Genomic DNA, 15615 nt, shown 5'->3' on the forward strand with positions numbered 1-15615 from the left:
TTACCTACTCGCTTCACTCCTACTGTATCATAATGTTACATACTTTCTTTACTCTTAATAAATCATAGTGTTACTTACTCGCTTCACTCTTTCTGTACCATAATATTACCTACTCGCTTCACTCTTCCTATATCATAGTGTTATTTACTTGCATCACTCTTACTATACCATAGTGTTACCTACTCGCTTCCCTCTTACTGTACCATAATGTTACCTACTTGCTTTACTCTTAATAAATCAAAGTGTTATTCACTTCACTCTTACTGTACCATAATGTTACCTACTTTCTTTACTCTTAATAAATCAAAGTGTTATTCACTTCACTATTTCTGTACCATAATGTTACCTACTCGCTTCACTCTTTCTATATCATACTGTTACTTACTCGCTTCACTCTTCCTATTTCTTTCCTAAGACATGGAGAGTCCACAAAGTCATTCCAACTACTAGTGGGATATTCACTCCTGGCCAGCAGGAGGAGGCAAAGAGCACCACAGCAAAGCTGTTAAGAGTCACTTCCCTTATCCATAACCCCCAGTCATTCTCTTTGCCTCTGTCAATGGAGGAGGTGAAGTTTGGTGTCTGAAGAAATTAATTCCTTTTTCGGGTACTTTTCCCTGCAAGCAAGGATTTGGGTTTAGCTGAGTCCATGTCAATCTCTTCAGTAGAGTAGTGGTGGCTTTTAAGCAGTTAGGAAACAAAGCAAGGACTACCTCACAACTTCCTAACACATTGCTGCCCATGGTACAGAAAGCCAGAGTTGGTTACTCTGTTCTTTCTTTTTCTACAGGTGTCTGTAAGGAGTATGTGTCCTTTCACGCCTTGTGAGCTGTCTTCCTGCCGGACAGCTAGACTGCAGGTAAGTGCTTTTGTCTTCTAGGTCTTGGAGACTTGAAATTCAGAAGAATATGTCATATGCAGTAGATGGGGACATTTTTAAAATCCTTTATACAGGATTTTCTTTGGCAGTGGGCAGGCACATTATGTATGTTGAGACTAGGGGGCATATGTATCAAGCTCCGTATGGAGTTTGTGGGCCTGTGTTTCTGGTGAGCCTTCAGACTCGCCAGAAACAGCAGTTATGAAGCAGCGGTCACAAAGACCGCTGCTCCATAACCTGTCCGCCTGCTCTGAGCAGGCGGACAGACATCGCCACAATACAACCCGATCTAGTACAATCGGGTTGATTGACACCCCCCTGCTGGCGGCCCATTGGCCGCAATTCTGCAGGGGGTGGCGTTGCACCAGCATCTCTTGTGAGCTGCTGGTGCAATGCTGAATACGGCGAGGCCTATGGGTTAATCTTCCCTTTATTGGGACGTTTTTCCTCTTTGGGCTAATTTTGTTGAAATACTTTTAGTATGTGTGTGGCTTCTGTTTTATACAGGGATTTATGTATAAACTTAACATTTGGCAGTTGGTTTTCTTTGCTTGCTTAGCTAGAACAGTCTAACTGACAGACTGCTTGAGTTTGAAATCAGCTGCAGCTACTTGCATCTTATGTTGTAGGCAGAGGGAAACGCGTGCCTTTTACTTGCTGAGTAGTTTCCTCTCTCTGCCGGTCATGTGACATCTCTCTGCTGTCGGATATTTGAGCAGCGTCATTGAATTTCAGTCTCTTCAGTGTTGATCTACTATACGATCGTTTTAGAGACTTCTGGCAGGCAAATTGTGGTATTAAAAATTCATAAAGTGACAGTGTATTTAAAAACTTCTACAATTTGGGGAATTTTTTATTTCTTTCTAATGACATGGTGAGTCCATGGATCATCTTAATTACTGTTGGGAATATCACTCCTGACCAGCAGGAGGAGGGAAAGAGCACCACAGCAAAAGCTGTTAAATACCACTCCCCCTACCCACAATCCCCAGTCTTTCTCTTTGATTGTATCAGTTCAAGGAGGGGTAAAGTTAGGTGTTCTTCAATCAAGAGTTTGTTATTTTTTAAGCAGAGCAAGTTTGCTCTGGTTTTCTTTGGGATTTTGGGATAGTCCATGTCAGTCTCTTCAGTAGAGCAAGTGGTGGCTTTTAAGCATTTGGGAACTTGTGGGGTATAATCCCCACTGAGCCTCCCAAGTAATTTCATGCTGCCCTTGGTTGAAAGTTTGAGTACGTTTACTCAGCCTTTTCTTTTTTTCACAGTTCCATGTGAGGTAGGGAGCCCCTCTCATACCAAGTGAGCTGTCCTGCTGCCGGACAGATTTTTGAGGTAAGTGCCTATTTCTTTCCCTGTTTTGATATAGGAGCATTTGGCACTTTGACAGTTAATTCTGTCTAAATATACAATCAGCCTTTTAGGGTGACGGTTTATTGTATGGCAGTTTTGCAGGAACTGGGGATGTTTGGCTCAGTTTATTATGTTTTCACTTTGGTGTACATGTTTTTTGTTTGTGTATTAATGGCTACTGTGAGGTTTGTTAAACCACGCCCACAATAGGCGGGCTTATCTGAGATAGCAAGGGCGTTTTTGGCGCCCTTTTAGCTGTTTCCTGTTGTTCCTGGATGTTGCAGCTCTGCTGCATAGCTCCTCAGAGGTGGTTCAGCGTTCTCTCCGCTGCGGCTGTGTGGGGGTCCGGATCATTTTCTGACTTTGTTTTCCAGCAGGTCAGGTAGGCACCTCAGCAGAGCTTGCTGAGGTGTGGGGGTTGCCTGTTTTTTTGTGGGGTTGTTGCTCTGTTTATATTTAATAGGACAGTATACACTCATTTTCAAATATCTGCATGTAATAGACACTACTATAAAGAACAAGATGCCCAGATACTGATAAAAAATTCAATGATAAAACAGTTTAAAGACTTACTTAGAAACTCTCAGTTTAGCTCTGTTTAAAAGTTAGCTGGAAAGCCCACTGCAAGTGGGAAATAAGACACTCCCCACTCCCCCTTCTTTTGCATATGAAAAGGCCCTTTACACAAACAGGAGCAAGCTGGAGAAGGTATCTGACGGTATTCTCATAAAACTTTGGGGCTTGGTTAGGAGTCTGAAAATCAGAGCAATGTTTTTTAAAAATAAGCAAAACTATACATTTTTTTAAAAATAAATCTTTATGGGCTATATAAATAGATCATCTACAAAACATTTATGCAAAGAAAAAATGAGTGTATAATGTCCCTTTAAGTGTCTGAATGTCAGGGACTATAACGTTTGTGTCTCTTTTTGCATTCATTTTGTGAAAAATTGTTGCTGCAAGGTTTATTGTACAGTTTATTTAAGGATTATCTAGTTTATTTAAATAATAATAAAAAAAAAACTTCTGTTTAAAATTTAAAGGGACAGTAAAGTTTCTTTGTTTCATTAAAATTCTGATTTGACTTAGAATTTGTTATTGATTAAGGTTATTTTTCCTTTGGATAAAGATGGACCAAGAGGTCCTGCAAGCTGCTGCTTGTTCTCTATGTTTAAATACTAATGTTGAGCCTTCTATCCTTTTTTGTTCCTCTTGTATTGAGAGAACATTACATTAAAAAGGATAGACTTTTGATTCTGAGCCTTCATTGTCTAGGGCGGATGTTGTTCAGGAGTCTCCTGTTCAGGCTAATCTGCAGTTTTCTCCTCATACGTTCCAATCTTCTGCAGTGCCCTGTGTTTCATCTCAGGTTGGTTTTTCCTTGCAGGATATGGCTACCCATATATCCTTGGCAGTATCTGAGGCTTTGTCTGCTTTTCCTATGTTACAGGGGAAGCGAAGGAGGAAGTATAAAGTTTCCGATTCTGTTGCAGTTGTGTCTAGTGTTTCTTCTCATAAGTCTGAGGAGGAAGATACTTCAGTAGCATCTGAGGGTGAGATCTCAGATTCTGATAGTGTAAATCCTCCTTCTGAACCTGAGGTTGTTTCCTTTAGGTTTAAGCTGGAGCACCTCCGTTTGTTACTTAAGGATGTTTTGGCTACCTTGGATGACTCTGAGGTTTCAGTCATGGTTATTCCTAAGAAATCTAGCAAATTTAATAAGTTTTTTGATGTCCCTTCCTCGGTGGAAGTTTTTCCTATACCAGATCATGTTTCAGATATTATTGCACGAGAATGGGAGAAGCCTGGGATTTCCCCTTCTCCAATTTTTAGGAAAATGTTTCATATTGCCGATTCTTTTAAGGAATCTTGGCAGATGGTTCCTAAGTTAGAGGGAACAGTTTTCACTCTGACCAAGAAGACCACTATTCCTATTGAGGACCGCTGTTCCTTTAAAGATCCTATGGATAAGAAATTGGAAGCTTTGCTTAAAAGGATTTATATTCACCAGGGGTATCAATGGCAGCCGGCTGCGTGTATTGCTATGGTTACTAGTGCGGCGGCATATTGGTTTGATGCATTGTCTGATTCTATTCAGCAGGATATTCCTCTTGAATAAATTCAGGATAGAATCAAAGCTTTGAAGTTGGCTAATTGCTTTATTGCAGATGCTTCCCTACAGGTCATCAAGTTGGGAGCTAAAATGTAGGTTTTGCCATTTTAGCCCGCAGAACTTTATGGTTGAAATCCTAGTCTGTGGATGTGTCCCCTAAGTCTAAGCTTTTGTCTATTCCTTACAAGGGTAAGACCTTGTTTGGGTCAGGTTTGGTCGAGATTATTTCTGATATTACGGGAGGGAAGGTGCATTCTCTTCCTCAGGATAAAATAAATAAACAGAAGGGTCGGCAGAGTAATTTGCGTTCCTTTCGTAACTTCTCTGGTAAATCTTCCTCTTCTTCCTCCAAGCAGGAACAGTCCAAGCCATCTTGGAAGTCAAATCATCTTGGAATAAGGGGAAGCAGTTCAGGAAGCCTGTTGCTGACTTAAAGTCAGCATGAAGGGTCTGCCCCCGATCCGGGAATGGATCTTGTGAGGGGCAGACTCTCTTTCTTTGCTCAAGCTTGGGTTCGAGATGTTCAGGATCCCTGGGTGGTAGATATCGTGTCCCAGGGTTACAAACTAGAGTTCAAGAATGTTCCTCCCAGAGGCAGTTTTCTTCTCTCCTGGTTATCTGTAAACCATATAAAAGGAGAGGTGTTCTTAATTTGTGTTCAGGATCTTTCCGACATGGGAGTGATAGTTCCTGTCCCGGTTCAGGAACAGGGTCTGGGTTTTTATTCCAATCTCTTCATCGCTCCCAAAAAGGAGTGAACTTTCAGACCTATTTTAGATCTCAAGAGTGTAAACAGGTTTCTCAGAGTTCCGTCTTTCAAGATGGAAACTATTCGTTCCATTCTTCCTTTGGTTCAGGAAGGTCATTTCATGACCACAGTGGATCTAAAGGATGCGTATCTGCATTTTCCCATTCACAGGGATCATCACAGGTTCCTAAGATTTGCATTTCTAGTCAAACATTTTCAGTTTGTAGCTCATCCTTTTGGTCTGGCAACAGCTCCAAGAATTTTTTCAAAGGTCCTGGGAGCATTGTTGGCAGTGCTTCGACTGAAGGGTGTTGCAGTGGCTCCTTATCTGAAAGACATTTTAGTTCAGGCTCCATCTTTTCAACTAGCAAACTCCCACACAGAGTTTTTGTTGTCTTTTCTGTGCTCCCACGGTTGGAAGGTGAATTTAGGAAAAAGTTCCTTAATTCCAGCTACAAGAGTGGTATTTTTGGGGACCATTATAGATTCTCTAGAGATGAAGATTTTTCTGACAGAGGCAAGAAGATCAAAGATTTTCCATACGTGTCTTGCTCTTCAGTCCCTTCCTTGGCCGTCAGTGGCTCAGTGCATGGAGGTTATTGGTCTGATGGTTTCAGTCATGGACATCATTCCGTTTGCTCAATTCCACCTCAGACCTCTGCAGTTATGCTTGCTCAGGCAATGGAACTGGGATTATGCGGATCTATCTCCAAAGATTGTTCTAGATCAGATGTCCAGAGATTCTCTTCCATGGTGGTTGTCTCAGGATCTTCTCTCTCAGGGAACTTTCTTTCACAGACCTGCCTGGGTGATTGTGACCACGGATGCCAGTTTGCTGGGCTGGGGTGCTGTCTGGAGTTCATTAAAGGCTCAGGGTCTATGGACTCGGGAGGAGTCGGTTCTTCCAATAAATGTTTCGGAACTGAGTGCAATTTTCAATACTCTTCTAGTCTGGCCTCAGCTAGCTTCAACCCAGTTTATCAGGTTTCAGTCGGACAACATAATGTCAGTGGCTGACATCAATCATCAGGGAGAAACTCAGAGTTCCTTGGCCATGACAGAGGTAACCAAGATTATTCAGCTGGCGGAGACTCACAAATGTCTGTCTGCTATCCACATTCCAGGGGTGGACAATTGGGAAGCGGATTTTCTGAGCAGACAGACTTTCCATCCGGGGGAGTGGGAACTTCATCCAGAGGTATTTTCCAGCTTGATTTTCAGTTGGGGGCAGCCGGAGTTGGATCTCATGGCATCTCGTCAGAATGCCAACTTCCGAGGTACGGGTCGAGGTCAAAGGATCCTCAGGCTGTTCTGATAGATGCTCTAGCAGTTCCTTGGACATTCAGTCTGGTATATGTGTTCCCTCCATTTGCTCTTTTTCCTCGGGTCATTGCTCGGATCAAACAAGAGAGAGCATCTGTGAATTCTCATAGCTCCGGTGTGGCCTCGCAGAATCTGGTTTGCAGATCTGGTGGAGATGTCTTCTCTTCCACCTTTGGCGTCTTGGCTTCTGCAGGGTCCCTTCCTTCATCCAAATCTCATTTCTCTGAAGCTGACTGCTTGGAGATTGAATGCTTGATTCTTTCTAAGTGTGGTTTTTCTGAGTTAGTCATTGAGACTATAATTCAGGCTCATAAGCCTGTGGCTAGGAAGATTTATTATAAGATTTGGCGTAAATATTTGTATTGGTGTGAATCCAGAGGCTACTCATGGAGTAGAGTTAGGATTCCTAGGATTTTGTCTTTTTTCCAGGAGGGTTTGGAGAAAGGTTTATCTGCTAGTACCCTTAAGGGTCAAATTTCTGCTTTATCTATTTTATTGCACAAGCGCCTGGCGGATGTGCCAGATGTTCATTCTTTTTGTCAGGCCTTGGTTAGAATTTGGCCTGTGTTTAAGTCTACTACTCCACCTTGGAGTCTTAATTTGGTTCTTAGAGTTCTTCAACAGGCTCCGTTTGAACCTATGCATTCTTTGGATATTAAGATGTTATCTTGGAAGGTTTTGTTTCTAGTGGCTATTTCTTTGGCTCAAAGAGTTTTAGAGCTTTCAGCCTTACAGTATGAATCTCCTTTTCTTATTTTTCACTCTGATAAGGTAGTTCTGCGTATTGCCTTGGGTTTTCTTCCCAAGGTTGTTTCTGATAAGAATATTAATCAAGAGATTGTTGTTCCTTCTTTGTGTCCTAATCCTTCTTCTCATAAGGAGTGTTTGTTGCACACCCCGGATGTGGTTCGTGCATTGAAATATTATCTGCAGGCGACTAAGGATTTTCGCCAGTCTTCTTCTATATTTGTTGTCTTTTCTGGGGTCATCTTTGCATACTTTTTCTAAATTTTACAAATTTGATACTTTTGCTTCAGCAGAGGCTTCTTTTGGAATAAAGGTTCTTCAAGCAGTGGTGCCTTCTGTTTAGGTTAACTGTCTTCTCCCTCCCTTATCATCTGCATCCTTTAGTTTGGGTATTGGTTCCCAACAGTAATTAAGATTATCCGTGGACTCACCGTGTCATTAGAAAGAAAACATAATTTATTCTTACCTGATAAATTTATTTATTTCTTGACACGGTGAGTCCACGGCCCGATAGTTTATTTTTTTATAAACCTCAGGCACCTCTGCACCTTTATTTTACTTCCTTTCTCCTTTCCCTTTGGTAGAATGACTGGGTATTGTGGATAGGGGAGTGGTATTTAACAGCTTTTGCTGTGGTGCTCTTTGCCTCCTCCTGCTGGTCAGGAGTGATATTCCCAACAGTAATTAAGTTGATCCATGGACTCACCGTGTTGAGAAATAAATTTATCAGGTAAGAATAAATTATGTTTTAGTATTATGGACATGGACCAAGACTCTGTGTTTTTTGAGAAATGCTTGTTATGCCTAGAGGCACAAATTGTTTTGCCTATGCAATTCTGTGCTGCATGCTTAGCTAGAACACTTCAATTTAAAGATAAATTGTTGCCCTCTGAGCCCAATGTCTCTCAGGATGATGCTGTTCAGGCAATGCCACAGCTTTCACCTCAAACGTCCCAAGCCTCTATGGCATCACATACAGTGCCCTGCAGTTCCTCTCAGCCTCCTGGAGGAGTTTATTTGCCTGCAGATTTTGCTGCACAGGTATCTTCTGCGGTATCTGCAGCATTATCTGCTTTTCCTATGCTGGAAAACGCAAGAGGAAAATTAGACATTCAGATAGTAAGGTTTCTGTTCCACCTACTGCTACGCAGGTTGCCCTCCCTCATAAGTCTGATGAGGAGGATACACAGGTAGCCTCTGAGGGTGAAATCTTAGATTTGGACAGTATTATTCCTTCATCTGATACTGAAGAATTAAACTTCAGATTTAAGCTTGAACACATTTGTGTACAGTTAAAGGAGGTTTTGGCTACTTTTGATGACTCCGATACTTCTGTCGTTGTCAACCCTAAGAAGTCTAGTAAACTTAATAAATACTATGATGTTCCTTACTCTGTGGAAGTTTTTCCTGTCCCAGACTGTGTGACGGAGATTATTTCACAGGAATGGGAGAAGCCAGGGATTCCTTTCTCCCCGTCTCCCGTATTTAAAAAGATGTTTCCTGTTGCTGACTCCATTAAAGATTCTTGGCGCACGGTGCCTAAAGTAGAAGGGGCTATTTCTACTCTGGCTAAGAGAACTAGGTTCCTTATAGAGGATAGCTGCACCTTTTAAGGATCCCATGGACAAAAAGCTTGAAGCTTATTTGAAGAAGATGTATGTTCATCAAGGTCTTCAATGGCAACCTGCAGTTTGTATTGCCACAGTAGCAAGTGCGGCATCTTATTGGTGCAACGCCTTGTCTGAATCAATTTTAGTAGAGACTCTGTTGGAGAAGATACAAGATAGGATTAAGGCTCTCAAACTAGCCAATTCCTTTATTTCTGATGCTAACATGCAAGTTATTAGACTGGGAGCCAAGATGTCTGGCTTCACTGTCCTAGCCCACAGGGCATTGTGGCTAAAATCTTGGTCAGCTGATGTTACCTCTAAGTCCAAGCTTCTGGCGTTTCCTTACAAGGGGAAGACCTTGTTCGGACCTGGTCTGGCAGAAATAATTTCTGATATTACAGGTGGAAAAGGGTCTTTTCTACTGCAAGACAAGAAGAACAGACTCAAAGGACGTCAAAGTAATTTTCGTTCCTTTCGTAACTTCAAGGTAAAAAGTCTTCCTCTCCCTCTTCCAAGCAGGAGCAGTCCAAGTCTTCTTGGAAGCCCAATCAGTCTTGGAATAAGGGGAACCAATCAAAGAAACCCTCAGCTGAGTCTAAGTCAGCATGAAGGGTCGGCTCCCAGTCCAGGTTTGGATCAAGTGGGGGGCAGACTTTCCCTGTTTTGTCAAGCGTGGAGACGAGATGTCCCAGATCCTTGGGCTGTGGACATAATATCTCAGGGTTTCAAAATAGAATTCAAAACTTTCCCTCCCAGGGGCAGATTCCACCTCTGAAGATTATCTGCAGACAAGTTAAAAAGAGAGGCATTCCTGAACTGCGTTCAGGACCTTTCCTCCCTGGGAGTGATTGTTTCAGTTCCAGTAAGGGAACAGGCTCTAGGATTCTATTCAAATTTGTTTGTGGTTCCCAAAAAAGAGGGAACTTTTTGACCCATTTTAGACCTAAAGTGCCTCTACAAGTCTCTCAGGGTACCATCCTTTAAAATTCCTTTGGTCCAAGAGGGTCAGTTCATGACGACGATAGACCTGAAGGACGCGTATCTTCATGTTCCTATCCACAGGGATCATCACAAATTCCTGAGATTCACCTTTCTAGACAAACACTTTCAGTTTGTGGCTCTTCCGTTTGACCTTGCCACAGCTCCCAGAAGTTTCTCAAAGGTTCTGGGGGTTCTCTTGGCAGTGATCAGGTCTCAGGGAATTGCAGTGGTGCCCTACCTGGACGACATATTGGTTCAGGCTCCATCTTTTCAACAAGCAAACTTTTATACAGAAATCTTTTTGACTTTTCTACGTTCCCACGGTTGGAAAGTGAATCTGGAAAAGAGTTATCTTGTTCCAGCTACAAGGGTGGTTTTCTTAGGGACCATAATAGATTCCCTATCTATGAAAATTTCTTTCCTAAGATATGGTGAGTCCACAGAATCATCAATTACTAGTGATAATATCACCCCTGGCCAGCAGGAGGAGGCAAAGAGCACTACAGCAAAGCTGCTATATATGTCACTTCCCTTACCCATAACCTCCAGTCATTCTCTTTCCCTGTGGTGCAAGGAGGAGGTGAAGTTTTGGTGTCTGATCTACAATCAAGATTTTTTTTTAAAGCAGAGTAGTTTGCTCTGATCTTTCTAACCTTAGCTCATATCAGTCTCTTCAGTAGGGTAGTGGTGGCTTTTAAGCAATTGGGAACTTATGGGGTACAAGCCTCACTGCGTTTCCCAAAACATTTTGCTGCCCTATTTAGATAGCCTGAGTAAGTTTACTCAGTCTTTCTGTATTTCCACAGGTCCATGTGACGAATGGCATCCTCTCAAACCAGGTGAGCTGTACTGCTGCCGGACAGATGAATATTAAGGTAAGTGCCAGTTTTATTTTTCTATGAAGCAGGAAAAAATGTGGCACTTATTCAGCTGAAAAGCTGCAGGGGGAAGTTTTTTATTATTCCTGTAAGGGTGCAGGTTTTTATGGCAGTTTTTGCAGGCACTGTTAGTGTGAGGAGTTATTTATTTTATTGATGGCTCACAGAGGATCCATTTTTAGTAACGGATTGTGTACTTTTTTGGGGGGGTTTTATTGTTTGTTTTTAAGCCTGTTTTTCAAGAAAGTTGTTAAAAAAAAAAAAAGGCTTTTTTGTCTGCTGTAGGACCGCCCCTTTTAGGGAGGTTCTGATTCTGTGATGAGTTTTTTTGGCGCTTTTCTTCACTTCCTGTAAGAGTGAGGTGCGCATATTTCAGATGGCTCTGCTGTTTAGAAGGCTTCTTGCTGTTTTTGCTTCTCTGGAAATCCGGATTGTAAACGGGATTTTTTTTTCCCTCAGTTTGCTGCAGGGTTGCAGGACAGGTAGGGCACCTTTAGTAATTCTGTTGCCTGGGGTGTGTTTTCTTGATTTAGTAAGAACGTTTTTTGGTTCTGTATTATATCCTTTGTTAAAAGATAAAAAAAAAGTTACATTTCTTATTTTTGTTTCTTTTTGTATTATGGATCAGGAGGCTGTGCAGGATGTTATCTGTAGCTTATGTTTTGATGCCCAGGTGGAAACCCCAGTACCTTTTTGTTCTTCATGTATTGAAAGAAATTTAGCTTATAGAATAGACTTTTTGACCCTGAGCCATCATTATCTAAGGCGGATGCTGTTCAGGAGACTCTTGCTTCAGATGTGCTGCAGCTTTCTCCTAAAGCGTCCCAATCCTATTCATCTGCACATTCAGTGCCCTGTGTTTCCTCTCATGCTCTGTCTGGAGTTACTTGTAAGATATTGCTGCTCAGGTATCTTCTGCAGTATCTGAGGCGCTGTCTGCTTTTCCCATGCTGCAGGGAAAATGTAAGGTTTCTGATCCTGAGGTGGCTAATCAAAGTATTAACTCTCAGAAGTCTGAGGATGAAGATTGTTTGGGTGCATCTGATGGTGATATTTCGGACTCAGGCAGTATAATTCCTTCTACTGATGCTGAAGTTGTGTCCTTCAGATTTAAGCTGGAACACCTCTGCTTATCACTTAAAGAGGTTTTGGCTACCTTGGATGACTCCGATACTACTATCGTTGTTAACCCTAAGAAGTCTAGTAAGCTGAACAAGTATTTTGATGTTCCCTCTGCGGTCGAGGTATTTCCTGTTCCAGACCATGCTTCTGAGATTATTGCATGGGAGTGGGAGAGACCTGGTATTCCTTTTTCTCCATCTCCTATTTTTAAGAAAATGTTTCCTATAGCTGACTCTATTAAGGAGTTGTGGCAAACGGTTCCTAAGGTGGAAGGAGCTATTTCCACTTTGGTTAAGAGGACCACTATTCCCATAAAGGATAGTTGTTCTTTTAAGGATCCAATGGATAAGAACTTGGAGGCATTATTAAAGAAAATGTATGTTCACCAAGGTCTTCAATGGCAGCCTGCGGTGTGTATTGCTACTGTTACCAGCACTGCAGATTACTGGTTTGATGCTTTGTCTGATTCTATTCAGACAGATACTCCTCTTGAGGAGATCCAGGACAGGATTAAGGCTCTTAAATTAGCTAATTCCTTTATTACGGATGCTTCCTTACAGGTCATTAAACTGGGAGCAAAAATGTCTGGTTTTGCGGTTCTAGCTCGCAGAGCCCTTTGGTTAAAATCCTGGTCTGCGGACGTTTCTTCTAAGTTATTAGCTATTCCCTACAAGGGTAAGACCTTTTTTGGGCCTAGTTTGGCTGAAATTATTTCAGATATCACGGGAGGAAAGGGATCTTTTCTTCCTCAAGATAGCAAGAATAAGCAGAAAGGACGTCAGAGTAATTTTCATTTTTTTCGTAACTTTAGAGGTAAACCCTCCGCTTCCTCTTTCAAGCAGGAACTATCCAAGTCTTCCTGGAAGTCTGGTCAGTCTTGGAACAAGGGGAAACAGTCTAAAAAGCCTGCGGCTGACTCCAAGTCAGCATGAAGGGTCGGCCCCCGATCCAGGAACGGATCTAGTAGGGGGCAGGCTTTCTCAATTTGCTCAGGCTTGGATATGAGATGTCCCAGACCTGATCTGTAGATCAGATAAAGAGAGAGGCGTTCTTAAATTGTATCAAGGATCTTTTTGCCCTGGGAGTTATAGTTCCAGTTCCTCCTCAGGAACAAGTTCTGGGATTTTACAAGAAAGAGGGGACTTTCAGACCTAAAGTGTTTAAACAAGTTCCTCAGAGTACCGTCCTTCAAGATGGAGACTATACATTCCATTCTTCCTTTGGTTCAAGAGGGTCAGTTTATGACAACCATAGATTTAAAGGATGCGTACCTTAGTGTTCCCATTCACCGGGATCATCACAAGTTTCTAAGGTTTGCTTTCTTAGACAATCATTTTTAGTTTGTGGCTCTTCCTTTCGGCCTTGTCACAGCTCCAAGAATTTTCTGAAAGGTCCTGGGGGCTCTTTTGGCAGTGTTCTGGTCTCGGGGCATTGCCATTGCGCCTTATCTGGATGACATTCTGGTTCAGGCGCCATCTTTTCAACAAGCAAACTCTCATACAGAGATCTTGTTGTCTTTTCTTCGCTCCCATGGTTGGAAGGTAAATCTGAGAAAGAGTTCTCCAATTCCAGCCACAAGAGTAGTGTTTTTAGGGACCATAATAGACTCCCTACTAATGAAGATATTTCTTTCATGTAATTAGCAAGAGTCCATGAGCTAGTGACGTATGGGATATACATTCCTACCAGGAGGGGCAAAGTTTCCCAAACCTTAAAATGCCTATAAATACACCCCTCACCACACCCACAATTCAGTTTTACAAACTTTGCCTCCTATGGAGGTGGTGAAGTAAGTTTGTGCTAGATTCTACATTGATATGCGCTCCGCAGCAAGTTGGGGCCCGGTTTTCCTCTCAGCGTGCAGTGAATGTCAGAGGGATGTGAGGAGAGTATTGCCTATTTGAATTCAATGATCTCCTTCTACGGGGTCTATTTCATAGGTTCTCTGTTATCGGTCGTGGAGATTCATCTCTTACCTCCCTTTTCAGATCGACGATATACTCTTATATATATATACCATTACCTCTGCTGATTTTCGTTTCAGTACTGGTTTGGCTTTCTACAAACATGTAGATGAGTGTCCTGGGGTAAGTAAGTCTTATTTTCTGTGACACTCTAAAGCTATGGTTGGGCACTTTTTTATAAAGTTCTAAATATATGTTTTCAAACATTTATTTGCCTTGACTCAGGATGTTCAACATTCCTTTTTTTCAGACAGTCAGTTTCATATTTGGCATAATGCATTTGATTCAATCATTTTTTCTTACCTTAAAAAAATTTGACTTTTTCCCTGTGGGCTGTTAGGCTCGCGGGGGCTGAAAATGCTTCATTTTATTGCGTCATTCTTGGCGCAGACTTTTTTGGCGCAAAAAATCTTTTCTGTTTCCGGCGTCATACGTGTCGCCGGAAGTTGCGTCATTTTTTTGACGTTCTTTTGCGCCAAAAATTTCGGCGTTCCGTATGTGGCGTCATTTTTGGCGCCAAATGTATTTAGGCGCCAAATAATGTGGGCGTCTTATTTGGCGCTAAAAAAATATGGGCGTCGCTTTTGTCTCCACATTATTTAAGTCTCATTATTTATTGCTTCTGGTTGCTAGAAGCTTGTTCACTGGCATTTTTTTTCCCATTCCTGAAACTGTCATTTAAGGAATTTGATCAATTTTGCTTTATATGTTGTTTTTTCTATTACATATTGCAAGATGTTCCACGTTGCAACTGAGTCAGAAGATACTTCAGGAAAATCACTGCCCGGTGCTGGAGCTACCAAGCTAAGTGTATCTGCTATAAATTTTTGGTATCTGTTTCTCCAGCTATTGTTTGTATTGCATGTCATGACAAACTTATTAATGCAGATAAAATTTCCTTTAGTACTGTTACATTACCTGTTGCTGTTCCGTCAACATCTAATTTTCAGAGTGTTCCTGATAACATAAGAGATTTTATTTTTTTAAATCCATTAAGAAGGCTATGTCTGTTATTTCTCCTTCTAGTTTACATAAAAGTCTTTTAAAACTTCTCTTTTTTCAGATGAATTTTTAAATGAACATCATCATTCTGATACTGATATATGGTTCTTCTGGTTCAGAGGTTTCTGTCTCAGAGGTTGATGCTGATAAATCTTTGTATTTGTTCAAGATGGAATTTATTCGTTCTTTATTTAAAGAAGTATTAATTGCATTAGAAATAGAGGATTCTGGTCCTCTTGATACTAAATCTAAACGTTTAAATAAGGTTAATCTCCTGTAGCTATTCCAGAAGTGTTTAATCTCCCTGATGCTATTTCTGAAGTAATTTCCAGGGAATGGAATAATTTGGGTTTTACTCCTTCTAAACGTTTAAGCAATTATATCCTGTGCCATCTGACAGATTGGAGTTGTTTGGGACAAAATCCCTAAGGTTATGGGGCTGTCTCTACTCCTGCTAAATGTACTACTATTCCTACGGCAGATAGTACTTCATTTAAGGATCCTTTAGATAGGAAAATTGAATCCTTTCTAAGAAAAGCTTACTTATGTTCAGGTAATCTTCTTAGACCTGCTATATTTTTAGCGGATGTTGCTGCAGCTTCAACTTTTTGGTTAGAAGCTTTAGCGCAACAAGTAACAGATCATAATTTTATAGCATTATTATTATTCTATAACATGCTAATAATTTTATTGGTGATACCATCTTTTGATATCATTAGAGTTGATGTCAGGTATATGTCTCTAGCTATTTTAGCTAGAAAAGCTTTATGGATTAAACTTGGAATGCTGATATGTCTTCTAAGTCAACTTTGCTTTCCCTTTCTTTCCAGGGTAATAAATTATTATCTCAACTGTTTCTGGAAGGAAGGGAACTTTTTTACCAAAGGATAAAAAATCTAA

The 15615-nt window shown here is 41.3% G+C and overlaps 1 protein-coding gene across 1 annotated transcript in view; it reads left to right on the plus strand.

Moving 5' to 3' along the window:
* Positions 1–15615, plus strand: part of SLC5A2 (solute carrier family 5 member 2) — a 520185-nt gene that overhangs the window by 378417 nt on the left and 126153 nt on the right. The gene's annotated exons all lie outside the window — the stretch shown is intronic.

Source organism: Bombina bombina, chromosome 11 (genome assembly GCF_027579735.1).
Source record: "Bombina bombina isolate aBomBom1 chromosome 11, aBomBom1.pri, whole genome shotgun sequence".
Classification (NCBI taxonomy): domain Eukaryota; kingdom Metazoa; phylum Chordata; class Amphibia; order Anura; family Bombinatoridae; genus Bombina; species Bombina bombina.